Genomic DNA, 10,913 nt, shown 5'->3' with positions numbered 1-10,913 from the left:
CTTTGTTACTGTCTTTGGTAATGAGCACAATAATTCAAAAACGTGTTGAGCAAGGTAAATGCAAATGCATTCTTTATACAAAATTTGTGGATTTCTATGAAATTTTGAATGAGATCTATTCATAGCAATATTTCTGTCCAAGTGCAAATGGACGCATTAATTGCAAAACGAAAAGAGCCAGATGAATAAAATATTTCGAACAATTTTAGCATGTAAACTGCAGTTTCATAGCAATTTTCGAACCAAATCCGTCAACAGATTCAATATCTGTTGGTCTGTACATTCGTATGTATGCAGATGAGACAACTCCAAAATGAAACTAAGATAAATAAAATTTAGTATGTAATTTTGGTACTAAAATCGTAGTTCTGTCTAATTTTGCTTTCAACTGGTAAAAAAAAAGAAAAAAAAAAGGGGGGGGGGGACTTGTTTTTACTGTAACATTTTCCGTTTCCCAGTACTGATAAGACATTTACAGCCAGCTGCGTCGTCGCTGTTACTTACTAAACTCCTCGAGATAGCCAGATGGTGGATCTTTTCCCCTGGGTGGTCTCGCATCTGTTCATTAGCGATTAAAATGAAAGACCACATGTAGAATTCCTCGTCCAAAAGGTATTGATAGTACCTTCAAAGAGAAAGGGGTGTCCAAACATCTGGATGCTAGATGTTTCTCTTTGTGAAAGGACTTTCTCACGACCCACTGGCACCGCTGAGAGAGCCTATTGCTGAACCCCGATTGGCCGAAAGAGAGCTCAAATGACCAATGTAAATTAAGAGGAGGAAATAAAGTGCGGAGATTTGTTTTTTCTTCTTTTTTTTTGGAGGAGAGAAGAACGAATTGCAGGAGACGCTAGGACTACATCCACGAGTTCGGAGTCTGATAAACTACCCTTGGAGTGGTCGTATTGACGTGTTGGAGAACTGAGTTTCAAGAAAATCCTTCGACTTTGATTGTTGTATCTCTTACTACAGATGTAAATAACTATTTATTTAACCAAGATTAGAACCAGCTGTTTTTTGTATATATAGGGCTGTAAAATAAAGAATTGTCTGGAAATTTTGCCTCGTTATTTGATCTGTCTAGATCAGGACATTACATTACCGATACTATGAAACACAATGCTCTCAGGGCTCTGAAAATTAAATCGGAGCAATCATAGTATTCACAATATACAATATTCATTCGCATTTGGATTCATAACTTTTATGTGAAAGGAGGGATACTAATACATATATTAGGGAGTATATGAGAAAGTTTAGGAAGACCACTCCTGCTGGTTTCATTCGTTAATAAGAAATTGTAATGCAATTTTTTTTTGTATAGTAAAAGCAATTTTGTATTAAAACATATTTTGTAAAATGACAGATCGTTTTAATTTGACTTAATCTACAAATTGAAATAAATACTTTATGCAAATTTGGCTGAGGTAGTGTTTTTTTTATGTTTTATTATTCATTAAGGAATTCACGAAATGATTAAATAACTATTTTGAAAATTTTAAATTCGCAGACGATAAAAAAGAAGCAAGAATAAAGTATATTCATATCTCTTTCTATATTTTTTATAGATATAAAAAGAACCGCTCTCGGGAAATTTATCTATAAACTATTGTCATTAAGAACAAACAGCATCATCATCAAATAAAAAAAAAATTCTAATGTTCCATTTAGAAGAAAAAGATCGATAGAAACACGCAAAAGAAAGATTCTTTTACTTGGTGTAATCGATTTGATATTCTTTTCCGTTAAGATTATATCTCAAATGATAAATCTTTATCTGTTTGAAACAATGACTGCAGGCTCAGGAGTTGGAATATTTTTGACCTAGTTATATAACCGTCATTGTTTTTTACTCATTTCTTAAAAAAATGAAAGAAAAGTTTTATTAGAAAAAGATTTAAATCAACGATAAGTAAAATCGTTAAAATATTAATTACGGCCTTTTTAAAAGATTATTTCATAAGATATTATCATGTTTACATTTTCCAAATCCAGTAGAGGTTTTACCTTAACATTGATCATTAAAAAATTAATTTTACAAGCAAATTACTGTGGAGTTCGTTTATATTTCACTTAAAGGAACGGAAAGATAAAAAGACGTTGATTATATAAAAATCAATCCATCACCATAAAATGAGTGAAGAAACCAGTGGGAATGATGACTCCAAAACTGTCTCGCATACTCTCTCATAAAAGTGCCCCCGTTCAGCCCCAGAATAAAAATTTAGGCCTTGGGTAAGATCGCGAATGCCTTGCATAGCATAGGCGAACAATAGTTACAATATATTGGTTTGAATTCAGCATTTTTACTGAATATATCATGTAATCTTTGGCGATTTGTTTGGCGATTAATCTTTGGCAATAGTTACCTGAAAATCAAATTTCTGTTTTAAATGCGTTGTTTCCAAACGATGGAAAACCAAATTTGTCTCAGAACTACAATTATTATCACAAAATCATATACCATTTTTTATGTATTTAAATCACAACGTTTTCGATTATCGTGTTTATATATATATATATTTAAAAGTGTCTATATATATTTAATATATATATATATATATATATCTTTTAGCAGTTGCGGGGACGAATAGGAGATACTTTTAAATTTTTAATTCAATTTATATCATCCGGGAGGCATATTACGCACAAGAAGCGATGATGAAACTGACATCCATTCTCATCGCGATATAAGAGTGAAAGAGACCGAAATTTGTTTCCTCAGTGATTTTATACTATGAGATTTTGATAGAGATTTCTTTGACAAGGGAAAAATAGACGTAAACATTGGTATCTTTAAAAGAATTTGCTAAGAATTAGGAATTTTTATCCTTTTATTCGAAGCGTGTGGACTTGCAAAAGTAAGCATTTTTAAAGAGCGCGTGTGGCATTAATTAAATAAAAAGAGTAGATTTGGATCAGGAAATAAGAGGGCCTTTTAGAATTAGTAATATGGGTTAAATTAAGATAAAAGTTAGGACATTGATTAAATTTAAATTAGATTTTAAAATATCATCTCTCTCTCTCACACACACACACACACACATACGCACTCACGAATCTGTTTCGAAGGGAGAAAATAGCATTAAAACAAATGGCACTCCAATTTAATGAAAAAAAATTTAAAAAGGAAAAACAATGAAAAAAATACTCCATTATTCACATTTTAATCAAGTTGATTGCCACGAATGTTAGTCTAACTTGTTTGTAAGAAGTTGTCTGTAGTTGGAAATGCAGACGATTTTTCTCCTTTGTTTCTTTAAAAGCAGCTTTAAAGCTAGGAGGAATGCGGGCCTCACATGCTTTAATTTGAACTTCATTATCTGTTTTGCGAATTCTCAATTAAATGACGTCATAACTTTTTCTTTTAAAACTTCTCGACAAATGCGTAGGCTCTGGTTTTAAAAGAGACGCAATTGTTTTTCTTTTATTTCGCTATGTAGTGGAGAAATACGCTCCCGGGAAAAAATTAAAATTTCTTTCTAGAATAGATTTGTTTTTTTTTCATAAACTCTTTATTTTCCATTGCATTTTAAAAATGAAGCTTTTAAAAATCTATATATGCAAATCCGCTTTAATAAATATTTAAAAAATAAATTTAATATGTTGCTAGATTAAAAGAGTAAAAATAATATAAATGATATCCACAATTTTCTGTCCCTTAAAATAATAAACTATAATTTGATTTAAATGTCCATTAGTAAAATAAATGATTCACTGAAATTTTTATGTTTTCTGGGTTAATAAAGAAATTTTGTCTTTATAACCCTGATATTCAAAATTGTTACTTATTGAAATTCCATTGAATAAAACTAACAAATGTACAGTGGTTCTCAAAAGTATACGGCCATCTGGTAATTTTTATGAAACAATTTCATGTCTTTAAATAAAACTTTATATATCCTTGTGGTGCTTTAAAAAAAATTCTGCGTTCTATTCTTTACGAACTACGCAAACTATCTTCGATGAACTGAACAATGATTTCAGAAAATGAAAATATTAGAAAAAAAGCATAAAAGAAAAATTACTTTAAAAACTATCTATTTTTCCATTACTTCATTAAAATCCATTAATTCATTGAAAAATTTGTAAATATAGTTGCATTTCGATGATTTATACTTAGCAAAATATTATAACATCCAAATCAACTTACAAATTTTTTTGTTAAGAATTCATTAGTTCTATTTTAACTTCTATAAAAATATTATTTTATCCTTTAACCTGTACTACATTTAATCAATTTTTTTTTGTCCGGCTTTATACTTTTCCCATCGCCATCCTAAATGCTTATTATTGGGATTTAAATGATGAGTAAGACGATGATTTTTCCAAATTGAACACACAATTTTAAAAGCCACAGGCAAATGTCAGGAGCCTTATATTTAGGATTGCTACCGTATTAATATTAATAATTTTAAAAAAGTGCCATTCACCATTATATTATTCACCAAAAAATTCACCTATTTAAGTAATAAATTTAATTTGCCTACTAAAACATTTAAATAACCATCCTCCTAAATGTTTTAGGGTCGCGGTGGCCCGGTGGTAAGGTCTCGGCTCGTGAGGCGTAGAGTTTCAGGTTCGAGACCCGATTCCACCGAAGAACCGTCGTGTAAGGGGGTCTGTTGCACGTTAAATCCGTCAAGGCCAAACGTTCTCCCGCTGGTGTGGTGTGGAGAGGGGGGTGCCAGCTCAGGTGTCGTTCTCGTCATCTGACCGCGATTCAAAATTACGAGGTCCGTCTCAAAATAGCCCTAGTGTTGCTTTACATCGAAAAGAATGTCAGTTTGACAAATTGGTCAATGCAAGGATGGACAATGCTTAAGATAGCAGTCGGCCACAACAAATCCTGTCGATACTGCTACGTTCAGTGGTGGCGGGGTGGTCGGCTGTACGCAAGAAGAAGAAGTGTTGCCTTACAACGAGACTTTAATATAACTAAATTAAAACTAAAAACTAAACCTAAATGTTTATGTCATTGTACCATTAATAAATATCATATTATCTAAATCTGAAGTTAATATGGTTACAAAATCCCACCAGTTAACATTTTTACAAATTTCTCCTATGTTTAGGATTAAATTTCTCAATTATTCTTTCTCGCATACGAGTTATAGAGGAAAAAAATTGTAATTATCAAAAAATATCTAAACTTCCCTGCAGCTGTAGAAACTGGCAACGTAAAGAAAAGTTTTAACACAATTAATACATTTAAGAAGAACTCATTATAATTATTGTTTCATATGCATTGCAACATGTCTTGTGTGATATTTACATCTCTTTAATTCAAAATCAAATCCCGTAACAAACAAATTTCTTGGATTAGGTTTTCATCTACACCTGTGTTATAAAACTTTACAAAGTGTTTGGAACATTTCTGTAATTCATATTTCGTATCTCGTGACAAAGTCTGACGGCAGCTACGCAAACACCTTTAATAGCTCTTAATCTCTCACTTAGAATAAATTTCAATTTTTGTGTCGTCTTTGTGGTTCCTAAGGGACTGAAATCATGTATAAAGCTTAAAGGATAAATGTAGGAAGAAAGTATATAAATTATTTATATCATCATTTTTCAAAATATTTCATGTATAAAATAGATTCCTAATTAAAGATAAGTTTAACAGAAAATGAAAAAAGCTACAAAATACTAATTATATTTAATACATTCCATATTATTAAATTTTAACAAAATGAATGATTGCATCTCACTTTCCATGTTTTGAGCATTATTTGTGTTACTTGAAGCGTCAATTCAGTTTTTTCTGGATACTTTTTATAGTAAGACACAGTAATTAAAGGTTCGTTAAGACTTCAGATTAATGTCCAGTTATTTTCAAAACATGACAAAATCGTACCAACTTTCTGAAAACTCGGCAACAGTCAATCAAATAAGAATGGGTTGACAATGTGTCTAGCCAGGACTTATAATAATTTAAAAATATAGTTTATAGTTTACACATAATAGTTTAAGTATAGTTTTATAATTTGCACTTATAATAGTTTTTTAAAAAAATCGAATTCCACATTTTGATGAATCAGCATGTTTTAGGCCTCTCAGAATCTGAGAAACTTATTTTTTTAAATAAAATCAAGCCTATGAGTGAATATAATTATTCAAAAGCGTTTTCAGCTTGATGGATGAAATTTTGTATATGGCCTTTACTTCAGATTTTTAAATTTCTATCAAGTTTTGAACGAAGTGCATTGAGAGGAAATTTGACAATTCAGTGGTCCGAAAGTAATTTAACATGACAGCAACAAAACGAAGAACGGTAAATGAGTAATATTTGATGTACAGATTTAACATCTAATGATGTCTTGTTCGCATTATAACAGAAAGCAGGGTCCAGTAGCTTCTGAGGGTAAAGACCCCTGAACAGCCGTGGGCAGAAGTCTGACTTCCAGCTCATATGAAGATAGCACTCACACACTCGCTAGCACAACTCCTTTTTACAGGGGTCTATTTCACACACCTCACAGATAGAATACAAGGAGAAGAACAACCATGCTCGAACCAGGATTCGAAAGCGGGATGTCCAGATCACGGGGAAGACGCGCTATTCCTAGGCCAGAATGCCTGCGATTAAACATCTAAAGTATTTCAAATTTGGATAACGTAGTAACAGCGACTTAATCTGATAATTGATCTTATCATTAAAATAGTTTGGTGTGGAATTTTGAGTTTCATTTGGTTGACAAATGAGCGTCCAAAATGCATATTCGGTTTAAATCATTAGTCTACAAAGCACTAAAGGCTCATGTAAAGGATTTTAAAAATGGGTGCTTCTTGAATGGATGTTTTTTTTGCATTAGTTTTACGTGAATTTTATCTTTCAGCGTAATTTTGTGCATTTTTTCTCTTTTTCTTTAACTTTTCTTTTACCTTCCACTTCCTTTGCTTAACTAATTATTAAACTAATATGAAATGGCAATTTACCTCAAATACAGCACAGGGCAGAAACCTATTTCTTAACATATTAAGTAAAAAGGAAATTTGTTCTCAAATTTTGCTCAACACATTTTTTACAAATTTTAATCAATTTCAATCTCGATCGATAGTATTCGTTTTAAATCCCTCATGAAAAATCTAGTTAATATTCGTAAAAATATATAAATTAAAACCCACATAATTTAATTAAATATTATATCCCCTCTTTGCCCCCCTCTAGTATTCTATGCTTGATTATTAGATTTATTCCATTGTTAACTTGTAATAATCAATGGTTATATTTCAGTTGTTATTGGATGCAGAAGGTTTCAACAATCACTCATTATTGTTGTTCGCAGAAATATTACTGTTTAATGTTAAACAAACGCACAAAATACAAACAATATAATAGATGAAACAATGAATCCACCTTCTGCTGCTCTGTTAAGAATCATTTCTCTTTTTGCAACTGATCGTTGTGTGACTTTTTTTTGCTGAGCTATGCTTGGTGCGTTTTGTGAACATTTCAATGAGGTTACGGCCATCATTGGATGGATCGCCCTATGGACGATCTCGGAACTGTTGAAATATTACATGTTCCCTCACTTACCCTCAATCGGAGATCTGTTTTTCGATCCCGATTTGGATCAAGATGGTGATACACTATCTGATCCACCTGCGACTAGAGTAGAATCCGTCCCAGTGGTTCGCTCCTACACGGTATTTAGGATTTGCCAGGCTTTAGAACTTCCAGCGAAACTGGCTCCATCTGCAACCCAGAAGTCTGATATCCCTGTTGTAGAATCCTATACGGTCTACAAGTTGTGTTCTGCTCTGGGTTTGCCTGCACGGATGGCTCCTGTCGGAGTGCCAGTTGTAGAATCCTTTGCGATCTACCAGTTCTGCTTAGCCTTGGATATTCCAGTGAGATACCGGTCGCAGAAGGACGCAGTTTAACATCGAAACTGTCGTCGGCTGCCCGATGCAGTTTTCAGATCAGAACTGTCTTCGGATGCAGCGATGGAGGGTGGGTGGGCGGGGAACAAAAGTAGCCCACCTCCACGTGGTGTTCCCTGGGCAACGGTGCAGTTCTTTAGAACTGCATTGGCTAAGAGGCTACTCAAGTGTTAAAAAAATACTTTACAAGCCCGCTGACAGTTATCTGTCAGCGATTTAAGCCGATTGAGCGACTCTTATTTTTCAGTAACGCCAACTAGGGCCAAGAGTGCGGCTTAGCTACTTCATGCGGCCCATTCGCTTACACAGCCCCTTTTTACAGGGCACATTCACACATCTAACATATAGTATACAGAGGAACAACCATGCCCGAACCGGCAACGTCCAGATCACGAGGAAGACGCGCTACCCCTAGGCCAGCATGCCGGCCGAATGAAAACGTAATAATAAATACATAAAAGTTAATTATATATCCGAGTATTTAAACATTAAATAATTAAACATTAAGCACCCAAATATGTAAGCATTAAATAAGTAAACAAATTCGATTTTATATGATGTTCAAATCGAATAATTAATTTATCTGTATTGAATGTTCCTTGCGAAAAAAAATGCGCTCAATATTATCTGCTTGTTTACAGTATATATATGTTATAAATATACTGATAAAATATATAAAATAAAAGCTGTGTGCTCATTTAAATAAGCTACAAAATGAATTTATATGTGATTTCAAAATTCAAAATGACAGCAAAAAAGGAAATTACATTCATAATTTTTTCAGTTAACTTCTTCCTACGAAGTTTATCAAGAAAATTAATTTTTAAAGATCGTTTACAAAGTATTTCCAAAGTCTTTAAATATGATAATGTTTACAAGCTAGATACTATGTGTAAATTGCGTCTTGTATATTATAAAAATCTTTCAAAACGCCCGAAAGGATTGATCCTTGGATTTAATGCTATCAAATTTGGCTGATAATATCATTTTGAGCCATAGAGGATCATTGAAAAAGGGATTTCAAGATTTGAATTAGATTTTTAAATTAATAATTAATTAAAACTAAACCAACTTCTTCTTAATAAATACAGAGCATATTATAAACATAAAATAACAAATGATTTAAAAATTATAATTACTATTAGCTAATTATATTAATATAATTAATTATAAATAATAGTAATAACAATTTAAACAATAATAATAATAAAAAATTAATGATAACAATTAAATAATTATTTAATAACGATAAAAAATAATTTAAACAATTATAAAATAAAAAATATATAAATTTTTTAAGATACCAATTTATTTTAAGATTTAATTTCTCTAATTTTAATAAATTTTTAAAATTATATTTAAATACATTTTGCGACAATACTTTTCCTTGTTTGAGTATTGCATTTATTCGCACGCGAATTATAAAGATATCAGATATTCTTTTTGTGTATCGCTATTTTATATTTAGCAGCAAAACCTAAAAAATAAAACAAAAGATGAGTCTATCATAGCATTACCATTCTATAATGTTTTGGATTATAGATACGAATTCCATTTAGATTTTTTTTGAAACTCAAGAACAGCGAATGTTTTATAAAGCAAATCCAATGATGTGTTGTTTCCTTGCCGTGTAGTGAGTCCAATACAAAACTCCTTATTTCCTGACTATTGCAAATGTACAGATTTAAAATGACTTTCATGGATCTATAAATAAATCAGTTTTGCGTACGGCATTCATCTTTCGCTATAAATAGCCTGGAATGTGTCCTTGATATCCCCATTTTGAACGAAAAGTCACGTTTCACGATCATCGCATAAAGTGAGATTTAATGGAATAATAAAACAAACAAACAAAATATATATATTTTATTTCCTTTTTCTCATGATTTGCTTACATCAGGGATTTATTTCTTCCGTTTTATTTGATCTGCGTATTTTTTAAAAATATTTTAAATAGAATTTCTTTAGAAAAGATTGCATAAAAGTTATGTTAATATTCTAACAAATTCCAAAATTCGCTTAAAACGTCTAAAGAAAATGGTGGAATTAGCTCTAGTCTGTGGTGTGATTTATATTCTGTGTCGCTACTATTCACTTTCTTAATTAATCAAAATTATTTGCTCGTTCATTGTAACTTTTAATTTGACATGGATAAGCTTTATTTAAAAAATTTAACTAAACAGGTAATTTTTTCAGTAAAATGATTATAATTAAAAATTAAAATTGCGAAAACAAGTATTTAAATTGTTAATAAACTAATATGTATAAATAAATAAGTATATAAAACGAATCTATAATATATTAATAAATCACGCTGGACGGAATTAAAAATATATCCTACCATTTTCGCTTGTCCCAGGTAAAAAGAATTGAAAAATATATCTTTACAATCATTTCTCGGTCAAATTTTATTGGAAGATAGTTTGTCTCATTTTAAAAGATGAAGTAATTATAAATCAAATACACTCTCAATTTAATAAAAAATATATAATAAAATTCATTCAAAAAATGAAACCACTCTCACTATCTGGGCTTCTCTAAAGCTAGTTATTGGGCATAATGTTGCCAATAAATCTTTTAAGTCCTTTAATTTTAGTTAATTAATTTTCCTTAAGTTATTGAATTTTAATCTCTGTGCATTTAAAAATACCAAAAGAAGGAAAGGAAATAAGCTTATAAGTTTTATCATTATCTTTTTTAATGTGGCAATATACATCATGTAATAACTAATCAAAGTTAAGAAATGAAAATCACTTTTTAGCTAATAATTTCTAAAAAACTGCAATTGTTATACAAAAAATTTTCATCTTAATAAGACCCTAATTCATCTAATATGATTTTTTTTATCTTCAATCGTGAGGATGTTCTGTAGTAATGAATATAAAGGCGCGTGTGTGTGCGTATGCATGCGTGTATGTAAAAGTGTACATAATGAGTATTAATGAATATATATTCTAAAAGATATTTCCTAATCACTTGAACTCAGGTTTTAATGTATCTTTAATTTCCGAGTTGCGCGGGTTATA

This window comes from Argiope bruennichi, chromosome 7 (genome assembly GCF_947563725.1).
Source record: "Argiope bruennichi chromosome 7, qqArgBrue1.1, whole genome shotgun sequence".
NCBI classification, from domain to species: domain Eukaryota; kingdom Metazoa; phylum Arthropoda; class Arachnida; order Araneae; family Araneidae; genus Argiope; species Argiope bruennichi.
This window is presented reverse-complemented; position numbering follows the sequence as displayed.